The sequence below is a fragment of the Canis aureus genome, chromosome 25, assembly GCF_053574225.1.
Source record: "Canis aureus isolate CA01 chromosome 25, VMU_Caureus_v.1.0, whole genome shotgun sequence".
NCBI classification, from domain to species: Eukaryota; Metazoa; Chordata; class Mammalia; order Carnivora; family Canidae; genus Canis; species Canis aureus.
This window is the reverse complement of record NC_135635.1, coordinates 4,239,080-4,254,289: the sequence shown is the minus strand read 5'-3', so window position 1 is coordinate 4,254,289 and position 15,210 is coordinate 4,239,080. Positions and strand designations below refer to the sequence as shown.

General features: G+C 39.9%; 1 pseudogene; it reads left to right on the top strand.

The window, feature by feature from the left end:
• Nucleotides 1-4,896, top strand: LOC144297724 (large ribosomal subunit protein uL30 pseudogene; annotated as a pseudogene).
• The last annotated feature ends 10,314 nt before the right edge of the window (nt 4,897-15,210 follow it).

Below are 15,210 nucleotides of genomic sequence, written 5' to 3'. Positions count from 1 at the left end.
ATGCAGTTTGGAAGAGAAACAGATTGTGGCCACTACAGTGGGGAGGGATTCCCAGTTGTGGACAAGGGTGAGAGACAAACTTGAACATGGGAACACGCAGGGAAAATGAATCCCCATAGCAATTGCCTTGGAAAGTGAGAGATATGGAATTTCATTAATTCTTGCCAGCATCAGGACTTTAAGCCTGGAATTTTATTCTTTTTTTTTTTTTTTTTTAAGATTTTATATGTTTATTTGAGAGTGAAAGCACGAGCAGGGGGAGGGGCAGAGGGAGAAGCAGACTCCCCCCTGGCAGGGAGCCTGCCTCAGAGCTCAATCCCAGGATCCGGGGATCATGTCCTAAGCCAAAGGCAAACACTTAACTGACTGAGCCACCCAGGTGCCCAAGCCTGGAGTTTTAAAGGTCAATGTGCTGGGCTCTGGGAGAGAGCAGAGGACACTGGGGCCATTCTTGGAGAGAAATCAGAGCAAATAACCCATGGACATACAATGTGGAGAGCACCTGGGGCACAGAGTGGAGAGTTCAGTTGCTCAACTCAGAATGTGTCTCAAAAAGGCAGCTTTCATGGAAAGACCCCTCAGGGAACAAAGGAACTAGGGAGAGCTGTTTTCTTCCCCCACCACTCTGCATAATAAGCATGGGGCTACTTGCCAGAACCAGCAGAGCACTGACGCTCCCTAACTTGCTTACACCAAACCACATCCCCCCCACGCTCTGATGGGACCACTCGTCCCAATCACACTTGCCACAGTCCCAGAGCAATGAGCCCCCTCACCCAGAAGCCCAGCCAAAACCCCTGCTCACACCACACCTCCCAACACAGGAATTTTGAGAGGCCTTGGTTCTGTTGGCTGTGGCAACAGATCTCATTTCACAAGCAGACCAGAGCACACGTTAAAATACACCACATTTGGGACTCCACATTCAGGCCAGGGACCAAACAGCCCACGATAGGCAAAGACAACTTCTGCAGACAACTAGCCTAAAGGATAAAGTGGCCAAGGCACAACAGCAGAGTGAACACAGCACACACTGGAGCCACTCCTGGAAGCACCAGGCTCTCAAGAACAGGGGACACTTCACTGCAGGGGCTACAGGACCTCTTCATAAAGGCATTCCCCTCAAGAATAGGAGACAAAGCTGACTTTTCAAGTGTACAGAAACAAGCATGGAGACTTAAACAAAATGAGAAGACAGAGAAATCTGTCCCAAATGAAAGAACCCAGACAAAGCCACAGCCAGAGACTTAAGCAAAACAGATATAAGTAACATGTTCAATGGAGAATTTAAAACAGTGATCATAAGGATACTCACTGGACTTGAGAAAAGAGTGAAGGACATCAGTCAGACCATTGACACAGAAATAAGGAATAACACAGCAGAGATAAAGGACTCAGTAAATGAAATGGAAAACATACTTGATAGAATTAACAACAGGCTGGAAGGAGCAGGGGAACAAAAGAATGACCTAGAACACAGAGTAATGGAAAGTAATCAAGCTGAACAAAAGTGAGAAAATAGAGTTATGCAAAATGAGAATAGACTTAAGGAACTCAGTGATTTCATCAGTTGTAGTATCATTCATAATAAGAAGAGAGAGGGATGCCTGGGTGGCTCAGCAGTTGAGCATCTGCCTTCCCCCAGGGCGTGATCCTGGAGTCCCAGGATCAAGTCCTGCTTTGGGCTTCCATGCATGGAGCCTGCTTCTCTCTTTCTGCCTATGGCTTTTCCTCTGTGTGTGTGTCTTTCATGAATAAATTTTTAAAAAAAAGAAAAAAGATAATTTATTTGAAGAAATAATAGCTGAAAACTTCCCTAATCTGGGGAAGGAAACAGATATCCAGATCCAGGACACACAGATTACCCCAACAAAACCAAAGAAGCAGATATATGCCTAGACATATTGTAATTAAAATGGCAGAATGTAGTGATAAAGTCAAAAGTATTAAAAGCATTAAAACAAAAGAAGACAGTTAACAGATAAAGGAATGCCCATAGGTTATCAGCAGATTTTTCAGCAGTAACTTTCCAAGCTAGAAAGGAGAGGGGAATATAATCGAAGTGCTGAATGGGAAAAACCTGCAGCCAAGAATAATCTATCCATCAAGGCTATCATTCATAATGCAGAAATAAAGAGTATCCCAGACAAACAAAAACTAAAGGAATTCATGACCACTAAACCAGTAATGTAGAAAATATTAAAGGGACTCTGAGTGGAAAGGAAAGACCATAAATAACAGTATTAAGATAGGAAACAAAAGTAGCAAAAATAAATATTTCTGTAAAAAATCAGTCAAGGAATTCACAAAATAAGGGCATGTAAAATATAACACCATATACCTAAAACGTGGAGAGGAGAGAAGTAATGAATGGGTTAAGGGGTCTGACTTCAGCTCAGGTCATGATCTCAGGGTCCTGGAACTGAACCCACATGAGGTTCCATGCTCAGTGCAGAGTCTACTTGTCCCTCTCACTCCCCCTCTGACACTCCCTGCCACTTGCACTCTCTTTCTCTCTCTCTAAAATAAAATATTTTTAAAAACCACTAATAATTATGCAAAGAATAAAGAGAAATACAAGTATCACTCTGATGAAAACCAGCAAACCATGAAAGAAAGACAAGAAAGAATCAGAAAAAATATTCAGAAACAAAAACAAAACGAGTAATAAAGTAACAATAAATACATATCTATCAACAATTACTTGGAAACACTCCAATCAAAAGACATAGGGTGACAGAATGGAAAAATAAACAAGACCTATCAATACACTGCCTACAAGAGACTCATTTTAGACCTAAAGACATCTGCGGATTGAAAGTGAGGGGATGTAGAAACATTTATCATGCAAATGAATGTCAAAAGAAAGCCAAAGTAGCAACAATTATACCAGACAAAGAAGACTTTACAAGACTGTAGGGGTGCCCAGCTGGTGGAACAAGCAACTCTTTTTTTTTTAAAGATTTTATTTATTCATGAGACACACACAGAGAGAGGCAGAGACATAGGCAGAGAGAGAAGCAGGCTCCCTCCAGGGAGCCTGATGTGGGACTCAATCCCACAACTCAAGGATCATGCCCTGAGCCAAAGGCAGACGCTCTACCACTGAGCCACACAAGTGCTCCAGAACATGCAACTCTTGATCTTGAGGTTATGAGTTTAAGCCCCATGTTGGGTGTAGAAATCATTTAAAAATAAAATTACTGGGGATCCCTGGGTGGCTCAACAGTTTAGCGCCTGCCTTCAGCCCAGGGCATGATCCTGGAGTCCTGGGATCGAGTCCCACATTGGGCTCCCTGCATGGAGCCTGCTTCTCCCTCTGCCTGTGTCTCTGCCTCTGTGTGTGTGTGTGTCTCTCATGAATGAATAAATAAAATCTTGAAAGAAAGAAAGAAGAAGAAAGAAAGAAAGAAAGAAAGAAAGAAAGAAAGAAAGAAAGAAAGAAAGAAAGAAAGAAAGAAAGAAGAGAGCAAGGAGAAAGCTTATCTATGAAAAAGCTAAGCATTACCACAAAGAATATAGGCAGATGTACAGAACTGAGATTCAAATGGCTGGAATGGCAAGAAAAGCTGGCAACTTCATATGTGCAGAACCCAAATTGGCATTTGTCATCAGGAAGAGGTGTCAGTGGTGTGAGCCCAGAGGTTCAAAAGGTGTTGCAGTTTCTACACCTTTGCCAGATCTTCAATGGCATCTTTGTTAAATTCAACAAGGCTTCAGTTAACACGCTTAGGTTTGTGGAACCATACATAGCATGGGGGTACCCAAATATGACGCTCGCAAACGAATGGACCTACAAACGTAGTTCTGGCAAAGTCAACAAGAAGTGAATTGTTCTGACAGATAATACACTGATTGCTTCATCTCTTGGTATGTATAACCTGATCTGCATGGAAGATGTGATTCATCAGATCTATACTGTCGGAAAATGTTTCAAAAAAACAAACAACTTCTTTATGGCCCTCTAAATTATCTTCACCATGAGGGGGAATAAAGAAAAAGATCACCCATTTTGTAGAAGGTGAGATGTTGGCTACAGGGAAGACCAGATCAATAGGTTTATTAGAAGAATGAACTGAAGTATCTACCATGACTATTTTTGTAATCTGGTAAATTAACAAATGACCACTTTCAATTTGGAAAAAAAAAAAAACAACTAATGATAGGGGAAGAGAAGACAATTTCCAGAGTTGCCATACTAGATGTCTAGTTTTCAGCAATTATAGGACATTCAAAGAAATAGGAAAGTACAACCCATACAAGGAGAAGAACCAATAAATAAATATTGTCCCAGAGGAAGTCCAGGTATTGAACTTAATGGACAAAGACTTTAAATCTGCTATTATAAATAAGTTCAAAAAAACAAGGGAAACCATATCTGAATGATTAAAGAACAGTATGAGAATGATGTCTAATCAATTAGAGAATATCATTAAAGATATATAAATAGGGCAGCCCCGGTGGAACAGCGGTTTAGCACCGCCTTCAGCCCAGGGTGTGATCCTGGAGACCTGGGATCGAGTCTCATGTCGGGCTCCCTGCATGGAGCCTGCTTCTCCCTCTGCTTCTCTCTCTCTCTGTCATGAATAAATAAATAAAATCTTAAAAAAAAAAAAGATATATAAATAATAACAAAGAATCAAAAAGTAGGACGCCTAGGTGGCTCAGTAGTTGAGTGTCTGCCTTTGGCCCAGGGCGTGATCTCGGGATCCAGGATCAAGTCCCACATCCAGCTCCCTGCATGGAGCCTGCTTCTCCCTCTGCCCATGTCTCTGCCTCTCTTTTTCTCTGTGTCTCACATGAATAAATAAAATCTTAAAAAAAAAAGATTCAAAAAGAATTCTGGTGTTGGAAAGTACAGAAACTGAAACTCAAAGATCACTAAAAGGAGCTGTGGAGGGCACAACCTCATATGTGAACTGGCAGAAGAAAGAATTGCCAAACTTGAAACTAGGTCAATTGAAATTATCCAGTTTGAGTAGCACAAAAAAAAAAAAAAAAAAATCAATAAAAATAAACAGAACCTTTGAGAACAATAGGACGCCATGAACCATACAAACATGTACATAATGGGAGTCCCAGAAGAAGAGGAGATAATGAAAGGAACAAAAGGAATATTTGAATAAACAATGCCTGAAAAATATTAATCTGCACATTAAAGAAGTTCAGTGAACTCCAAGAAAGAAAAACTCAGAGATCCACATTTAGACACATTGTGGTTAAAATGTCAAAAGAAAAAGAGAACCCTGAAAGCAGCATGAAGGAAAGCAACACATTATGTAAAAAGGGTCCTCAATAAAATTAACAGCTCACTTCTCATCAGACACCATGGAGGATGAAAGGACATTTTAAAGTTCTATAAGAAAAAACACCTGTCACCAAGAATTCTATATCCAGAAAGACTATCCTTCAAAAAAAAACAAAAACAACAACAACAACAACAAAAAAAAAAACTAAAGGAGCAATCAAGACATTCCAACATAAACAAAAACTAAATTTGTTTTTTGCTTTATAAGAAATGAATGTCATTTAGGTTGAAAAGAAAGATCGCTAGACAGTAACTTGAATTCACACTATTAAAGTAACTGCAGGATAAATCATTATAAATTTGTTTGTATTTGTAACTCTTCTATGTGATTTAAAATATAACAGCGTAAGGGTGCCTGGCTGGCTTAGTCAATAGGATATGCAACTCTTGATCTAGGGGTCATGAGTTCAAATTTCACATTGGGCATAGAGCTGACTTTAAAATATATATATATATATATATATATATATATATATATATATATATATATACTGCAGACTGTGTGAATGACTAATGGATTTATATTGTATAAAGATGTAATTTGTATAATAATAATAGCACAAGGGCACCTGGGTGGCTCAGTCAGTTAAGCGTCTGCCTTTGGCTCAGGTCTTGATCCCAGAGTCCTGGGATCGAGCCCCACATCAGGCTCTCTGCTCAGCAGGGAGCCTGCTTCTCCCCCTCTCCCTTTGCCCACCACTCTTCCTGCTTGTCATCTCCATCTCTGTCAAATAAATTAGTAAAATCTTTTTTTTTTTACTTGTCCTGCAGAGCTTTATAAATAAGTAAAATCTTAAAAAAAAAAAAAGAACAAAGGAGTAGGGAATAGGGCTATATTAAAAGTAAATTGTATTAATACAAACTAGATCACTTAAAAATTTTTTTAAAAGATTTTATTTATTTATTCACGAGAGACACAGAGAGAGAGGCAGAGACATAGGCAGAGGGAGATGCAGGCTCCCTGTAGGGAGCCCAGTGTGGAACTAAATCCTGGGACTCTGGGATTGTGCCCTGAACCAAAGGTAGATGCTCAACCACTGAGCCACCCAGGCATCCCCCACTTTAAATTGTTAATTGTAGTCCCCAGGGCAATCACTAAGAAAAGCAAAATGACAAGGGAAGTAAACTAGTATTCTAAAAAATATTGAACACAAAAGAAAGCTGTAAGGGAAGAATAGGAAAAAATATGACAGGGACGCCTGGGTGGCTCAGCAGTTGAGTGGCTGTCTTCAGCTCAGGATGTGATCCTAGAGTTCCAGGATCAAGTCCCGCATAGGTGTCCCTGCAGGGAGCCTGCTTCTCCCTCTGCCTATGTCTTTTGCCTCTCTGTGTCTTTCATGAATAAATAAATAAAAATCTTTAAAAAAAAAAAAAGGAAAAAATATGACATATAGAAAGTAAGTAGGGAAATGACATTAAATGTAAATGGAGCAAACACCCCCACCAAAGGGCAGAGATTGGCAGAATGGGTTAGAAAAAAACCCATGATCTAACTATATGCTGTCTGTAAGATGCACAATTTAGATTCAAATACACAAATAGGTGGAGATCAAAAGGATGGAAAAAGATATAGCATATAAACAATAGCCAAAAAAAGAGTTTGAGTGGCTATATACTACCAGGCAAAATAGTCTGAAAATGAAATGAATAAAAACTCAAAATATGAGAAACTTTTGATTGGACATAATGGAAAGAAATACTGAAAAAAAATACTATATGAAGGGGGGAAAAAGAAGGAAGCAAACCATAAGAGACTCTTTAGAGAACAAGCTGAAGGCTGATGGAGGGGGGTGGGGGGGATGGGGTAAATGGATAATGGAGATTAGGGAGGGCACTTGTTATGATGAGCACCAGGTGTTATATGTAAGTGATGAATCACTAAATTTTACTCCTGAAACCAATATTACACTATATGTTAACTGACTAGAATTTAAATAAAAATTTGGAAGAAAAGTATAAAGTTAAAATTAAAATTCTAGATAATAGCAAAATAGGATAGAGATTAATCAAATAGTTAAAGCTAGTTTGGATATTTGTGTTCAAGTGAAAATTTTAATTGTTAGTTCTTTCAAAATAATCACAAAAAGAATAGCAATACAATCTGTAGCTCCCAAACCAGCAGAATAAATTAGAGAGGTGTCTGACACTCTATGAATTCATCAAAAGGCAAGACAAAGATTCCTAAATAGAAAGCATTCAATTAGAAGGAAGAAATAGATCTTAATATGCCAGTAATCATATTAAATATAAATGCATTTCATTTTTAAAAAAGATTTCATTTATTTGAGAGACAGTGAACAAGCGAGCATGAAAGAGCACAAGTGGTGGAGAGGGAGAAGCAGGCTTCCCATCTAGCAGGGAGCCTGATGCGGGGCTCAATCCCAGAACCCTGGGATCATGACCTGAGCCAAAGGCAGCCGCTTAACAGACTGAGCCACCCAGGCACACGAACACATTTAACTTGTTAAACACACACACACACAAAGAGGGAGGAAGAGAGAAAGGTCATAAATAATGAAAAAATATATTACAGTAAATACTAATTTTAAAAGGGCTGATATAATAATATTAGGACAAAAAGATTAATCTGAAAAGAACATTAGAGATTAATTATATATCTATGACAATACAAGGAATAGTCTAGTAAAAGATGGAATAATTTTATGGAAGAGTCCATCAAAAAGATACATTATGGGGATCCCTGGGTGGCTTAGCGGTTTAGCGCCTGCCTTCGGCCCAGGCCATGATCCTCTCCCTCTGCCTGTGTCTCTGCCTCTCTATTTCTCTCTCTCTCTCTCTCTCTCTGTCTCTGAGTAAATAAATAAAATACTAAAAAAAAGATACATTATGAGTTCATATGCACTTAATCATAAATTTCAAAATAATGAACTAAAAAACAAAAACACCATACACAATAATAAACTCAAAATGGATTAAAGATCTAAACGTGAGGGCAGCCCAGGTGGCTCAGCGGTTTAGCGCTGACTTCAGCCCGGGTTGTGATCCTGGAGACCAGGGATCGAGTCCTGCGTTGGGCTCCCTGCATGGAGCCTGCTTCGCTCTCTGCAGCTCTCTCTCTCTCTCTCAATCTGTTTCTCATTAATAAATAAATAAAATCTAAAAAAAAAAAAAAAGTCTAAATGTGAAACCGAAAATCATGAAACTCCTAAAAAAAATATAGGCAGTAATCTCTTGGACATCACCCTTAGCAACACATTTATGGCAAGGGAAATAAAAGCAAAAATAAACTATTTGGACTGCACCAAAATAAAAAATTTTTGCACAGCAAAGAAAACCATCAACAAAGTCAAAAGGCAATCTAGTAAATGTGAGAAGTCATTTGCAAATGATATATCTAATAAGAGGTTAATATCCAAAATACATAAAGAACTTATGAAACTCAATACCCCCAAAAAACAAACAATCCAATTAAAAAATGGGCAAAGGACCTAAATAGACAGTTTTTCAAAGAAGACATACAGATGGCCAACAGACCCATGAGAGAATGTTCAACATCACTCATCATCAGGGAAATGCAAATCAAAACCACAATGAGATATCACCTCACACCTGTCAGAATGGCTAGTATCAAAGTGACTAGAAATAAATGTTGGGGGGAATCCCTGGGTGGCTCAGCGGTTTGGCGCCTGTCTTCAGCCCAGGGCGTGATCCTGGAGTCCCGGGATCAAGTCCCACGTCGGGCTCCCTGCATGGAGCCTGCTTCTCCCTCTGCCTGTGTCTCTGCCTCTCTCCCTCTTTGTGTCTCTCATGAATAAATAAATAAAATCTTTAAAAAAAAAAAAGTGTTGGGGAGGACATAGAGAACAGGAAATCTTAATGCACTATTGGTGGGAATGCAAATAGGTGCAACCACTATGGAAAACAGTATGGAAATTCCTGAAAAAATTGAAAATATGATCCAGTGATTGCTCTACTGGGTCCCCCCCCCCAATGAAAACACTAATTTATTTATTTATTTATTTTAATTTTTATTTATTTATGATAGTCACACAGAGAGAGAGTGAGGCAGAGACACAGGCAGAGGGAGAAGCAGGCTCTATGCACCGGAAGCCCGACGTGGGATTCGATCCCGGGTCTCCAGGATCGCGCCCTGGGCCAAAGGCAGGCGCCAAACCACTGCGCCACCCAGGGATCCCTGAAAACACTAATTTAAAAAGATATATGCACCCCTATGTTTATTGCTTCATTATTTGTAATAGCCAAGATATGGAAGCAATCTGAGTGTCCACTGATAGATGAATATATATATATGAATATATATCATGCCATTTGCAACAATGCACATGGATATAGAGAGTATTATGCTGTGTGAAGTAAGTCAGGCTGAGAAAAACAAATACCATAGGATTTCACTCATATATGGAATCTAAAAAAAAAAGGGAACTCTCAAACATTTCTATGGGAGTATTAGCAGCTACGACTTTGGAAAACCATTTGGCTATGTTGTACAGGTCAAGGTGATCAAATGCGAAAACCCAGGTGTATATAACAAATTCTCAAATATGTACTCAAAAATATATACACAAGAATATTCTTGCAACTTTAAATAGCAAAAGACAAAAACAAAACTCCAAATCTTAAATGTCCAACTCCAAATCTTAAATGGAATTATAACATATTCTTACAATAGAATATCAGTCAGCAGTTAGAATGAATCATCTAGAACTACATGTAGCTACACAAGGATGTGTACTTAAATATGCCCACAAATATGCAGAAGACAATGTGCATTTGTATAGCTATGTTATTTACAGCATACATATGTAGTAAAAGTATAACATTTTGCAGGGGATGAAAGGGTTCAGAAGGACTTGAACTCTTCATAATATATTTCTTATAAAAAATAAGACATGGCAAATATTAATATTACTTAAAGCAGCATTAGTAGATAGCCGTATGTTTGTTATATTGCTTTTTACACTTAATGGTATGTTGGGAATATTTTGTAATTTTCCTACTCGTCCTTTATTTTAAATATTTTTAGAATAATTTTAAATTTACTGAAAAATTGCAAGGATAGTACAGAGTATTCCTATGTACCTCTCATCTGGTTTCCACTATTGCTAACATTTAACATTATGATGGTATATTTGTCACAACTAAGGAACTAGCATTGGTACATACTATTAACTTCACAGTGTATTTAGATTTCATTAGTTTTTCCTCTAATGTTCCTTTTTCTGTTCCAGGATCCCATCCAGATGCCACATCATTTGTAGTGGTCATGTCTTCTCTTCTTCTTGGGCTGTGACAGTTTCTCAGACTTTTATTTTGTTTTTTGTTTTATTTTATTTTTTTTGATGAACTTGACAGTGTTAAGGACTATTGGTCAGATACTCTATACAATGTCTCTCAGTTTGGATTTTCTCATTATGAGACTAGAGTTAGGAGTTTTGAGGGAAAGACCAAAGAGAAGTGCCATTTTTTATGCCATCAGAGCAAGGGTTCATACTTAAAACATGACTTATTACTGATAATGTTAACTTGGATCACCTGACTGAGGTTGTGTTTACTAGATTTTTCCACTGGAAAGTTGTTTTTCGTTTCCTCTTTCCATACTCTACGCTTTGGAATCAAGTTACCACATATGGCCCATACTCAAGTGGGGGAGGAGTTAAGCTCTACCCCATAGAAGGGCAAAGTTATCTGGAATTAAATTCATTCATTCCTATATAACTTTGTATAGGTTACTCTTTGCCTTTATAATATTCCTATGGGGTATATTCATCCAAATAGACTTTTTGTAGTTGTTGTTTCTATCCCTTGTTATGCACTCTTTGCAAGTTCAAATGGACTGGCCTCATCTGTGACAGTATTCTGGTCCTTTCTCTCAGAGTCTACAGCTATGGTTGCAGCAGCTATGGCATAAGGGGGATGGGTCATGCAAAGTAATTTACTAGTGGAGTTTAAAGGGCTCGGCTAGTTTATTCTATGTTTCCTCCGCCTGCCAGGATTTCACTTACGATCGTAATGAGGAAAGATGCCTTTTCTTATAATGCACACCTCAGCCTTCCCCAGTGACGTGGCACAGAACAGGAATTGAATCTTTTTCCTAATGTTTTTCTAAACCCTCCTAAGTTGAAGAGAGTCTACTGTATGTTTCTGCTGCTTCCTCAGTGGTTTCATACGGACTTAAGAACATATAAATCTCCATGTTAATCATGAGTTGTTGGTTCATCTCCGAGAACCTGTTCCTTCATGGAATGTCTTCCAGTTTCCATAAGGGCTTTATTATACAGTTTCAATTTTAGGTAGGTTTTATGTAACCTAAATTCTCCCAGTATTCAGTTTAGGGGTACAAGGGAGAGCCTATTAACATGAATGCAAAAATTTTGTTGCTTCTGCCTACAGGTGACAGACTGACTCCCTGATAAGATGCTTTTCCTGCCTAGAGCAGTGAGGGCAGTTGGGCCATGTCTCTCCTCATTCATAAGGCAGCGGTTGGTCTCAAAAGCAGAGAGGGGACAAGCCCATTGCACAATCACTTTCCAAGTCTGTAGGTCATGCTAACTATTGTCTCATCAGCCAAAGCAAGTCATATGATCAAACCCAATGAATAGGAGGGATTTACCTAAGGATGGTGACTCTAGTGGGAGTGGAAAGGGTTAGTGCGGCCCTTTTTTGCAAACAATCTACCATGTTGCCCAGACAGGACTATGAGGATGCCCTGCCTTGGCAAATGGAGTGAGTGTGTTATGTCAGCTAGTCTGGCAGCCTCTGGTTCTCTGGAAGTGTCTTAGTTACCCACTGTCCTTCACGGGCATACCTAATACGGGCATTGGGTATATGCTCTTCCAGGCAGAGCTTTGGCAGCCATTTTCCTGTTGGTGGGAGTTGGAAGTTGAGAGGTTGGTTGTAGCCTTGAATAATTAGTGGCAGCTAAAGGCAAGTTTGGGATATCTTTGGCAATACACATGCTACAAAAACTTAGTGGGGCTCTGGACGGTTTGATCCACTCAATTTCATGTGCTAATAAAGCAGGTAAAGATCCACACCTGCGCTGAGCAACACGGTAGCCACTAGTCACGTGTAGTTATAGCCCATTTGAAATGCAGCTAGTCTGGATTGAGATGTGCTGTTTCTCTTTAATGTAGTAAAAATTTAACATGACACAGGTGGCTCACACTGTATTTCTATTAGACAGTACTGAGCCCTCATTAAGCCTGAGAATTTCAGCCTCACAGTTCTTATTTCTCTACTCTGCAAATACTCTTTCTCCTTTAAAGGTCTGTTCTTACAAAAAAAAAAAAAGGTCTGTTCCCTGAGACAATTTGAAATTAATGACCTCAGGGGGAGGAATACCACCCTTAATCTTTCCTGCTAGGCTTTTGTATTCATTACTAAATTTATCTCCATCTGACAAAGACTGTTTAATGAAAGGTCTTGAGGTCCTTCAGAGATCTGGAGCCTCCATCTTTTCAATTTTATCACTGTTAAATCTCTTGCTTCTGTTTACAGAGCTTTACTTTTGGAGACCTTGGCTTCCCCAAGTCAACAAAACTCCACCCTGTCATCCCTGTCAATCTGGATTGCAGCCAGAAAAGCTTCTTAGTAAAGCCGGACTTCCCCACCTGTTCGTTGGGATGTTGGGATGTCTTCAGACTATTTATCTCTTGAATGAATTTCCTGAAAGCCATACCAGTAGTCAATTCACTCCCTGACTCTAGATTTTTCCAATTATTTCCCTAGCAAGACAGCCCCAGTCTACAAGTGATCTGTGTCATAATCGTGCACTAGACATTTTGCACCTGCACTAAGTCATTTCACATTTTGCTCACTTGTAATACTTCATTTTTTGGTAATAAACTGAATATCAGATGGGAAGCTTTGGGCTGTAAATAGCATACTATTCAACCAAAACAGGTTCAAACCTATTTTCTCATATAAGAAGGACAAGCCCAATATAGGTGGTTTCAGAATTTGTTATTTTAGCAGACCAATTCCATCAAGTTCTAGGTGATGTCTCTGTACTTCTCTTTGCTTTCCCCTGTGGTTGCAGGATGACTGCTGGTGCCTCGAACTGGACAACATCCAAAGACAGGAAGGAAGCAAAGGGGCATTTTCTCCTTGAGCATCTCTCTCATCAGAAAGGAACATCCTCCACAGATATTCCCTTTCCGGTGGCTTCCCCAGTGGATCATGCACATGCCAAGGAAGGCAGACAAGAGTGTGGTTGGCATATTCAGCCTCAGTAGGGTTGGTGTGGTCTAGTGACAAGGAAAAAGGGGATCAGGGCTGCTGGGAGGGTAAACAAGAACACCTGCTGAGAGCCTGCTTGTGGTAGTCTACTGTTGTATAACGAACCACCCCAAGCTTAGAGGCATAGAAGGCCCTTGAGTGTGTTCACAGGGATTTGGACAGGACATGACAGGGATGGGCTGTCTTTGCTCCACATTGTTTGGCACCTCATGTGGGAAGACTCAAATGTCTGGGGGCTGGGGTCATCTGGAGGCTTCCTGGGCTAGGATGACTAAAAGGTTGGGCCGAGCAGGGGCAGCTGGGCAGAGCACCTCACATGGTCCTCCATGTGGCCAGTTCCCTGCATGGCTCCTGGGTTCTCAGAGTGCCCCGGAAGGGAGGGTCCTCAGACGGGTTCTCTGGAGAAGGAGAATTCTGAGAACCAGAGGAAGCACACTGGCCTTCTAGGACCTAACCTCGGGAATTACAGAGTACCCCTTGTGCCATATTTTATTAGTCAAAGCAATGAGAAGCTTCCCCATCCAGATTCAGGGGAGGGGATGTGGACCTCACTTTTTGATGGGAGGGATGTCAAAAAATTTGCAGCCTTAAAAAAAAACTGCAACAGGGATGCCTGGGTGGCTCAGCGATTGAGCGTCTCCCTTTGGCTCAGGGCCTGATCCAGGGGCCCTGGGATCAAGTCCCGCATCAGGCTCATCACAGAGTCTGCTTCTCCCTCTGCCTGTGTCTCTGCCTCTCTCTCTGTGTCTCTCATGAATAAGTAGAATCTTAAAAACAAAAAACAAACAAAAAAACCCCCCAAAACCTTCAACAGTCCTCATGTATATATATACATCCTCTGATTTACATATATAAATATATTTCCCACCTTCTCCTTACATTGTTGTAGTTAAAAGGAAATTTCAGTCTACCTCTCAATCAACCACAATTTCACATTTCTTTTTTTTCAAGCTGAAATTCTTTTCTCAGCTAAAAAATAATTTTCCTTTCAGCCCATAAATAGTATACTACTGTCTAGAAACTCCTACTAGTGAACAGATGTTGAGGCCTTTTCTCTCAAGAGGGCAATTTTGGGTCAGCATAGGAGGCAAGTGAAAACACTGAAATCCCTCAAATTGTAAAGAAGAGCTTTCGAATAAAAAAAAAATGATAGAAAGAATATGAACAACTATTTAAAGCATCTGCTCCAGTAGTTTCTGGTAAAAATATACAAATGTTTGGAGCCTTCTTATATTGAATTAAAATATTAATATTTTTGGAACACCTGTGAAGTCGTACATTGAAGAGGAGAAAAAGATAAAGAAGACTAAGTTCTCCACTTGCAAATAGTTAGAATCCTGGATAGGATGAAAGAGATTTTCCCTCCCATTGCCTTCAGTGCTGCAACTGAAAGAGAAACAGAGTTCTTGGCAAGGGGGACCGGGAAGCCCCCGTGAAGGAGTGGTCTGTGATTGAATAATAAAAATTAAAAAGAAATTCATTAGTCAGGGACGCCCGGGTGGCTCAGCGGTTTAGCACCTGCCTTGGGATCAGGGCGTGACCCGGGGTCGCAGGATCGAGTCCCACATCGGGCCCCCTGCATGGAGCCTGCTTCTCCCTCTGCCTGTGGCTCTGCCTCTCTCTGTGTGTCTCTCATGAATAAATACATAAATAAAATCTTAAAAAAAAAAAATCAAGATTTT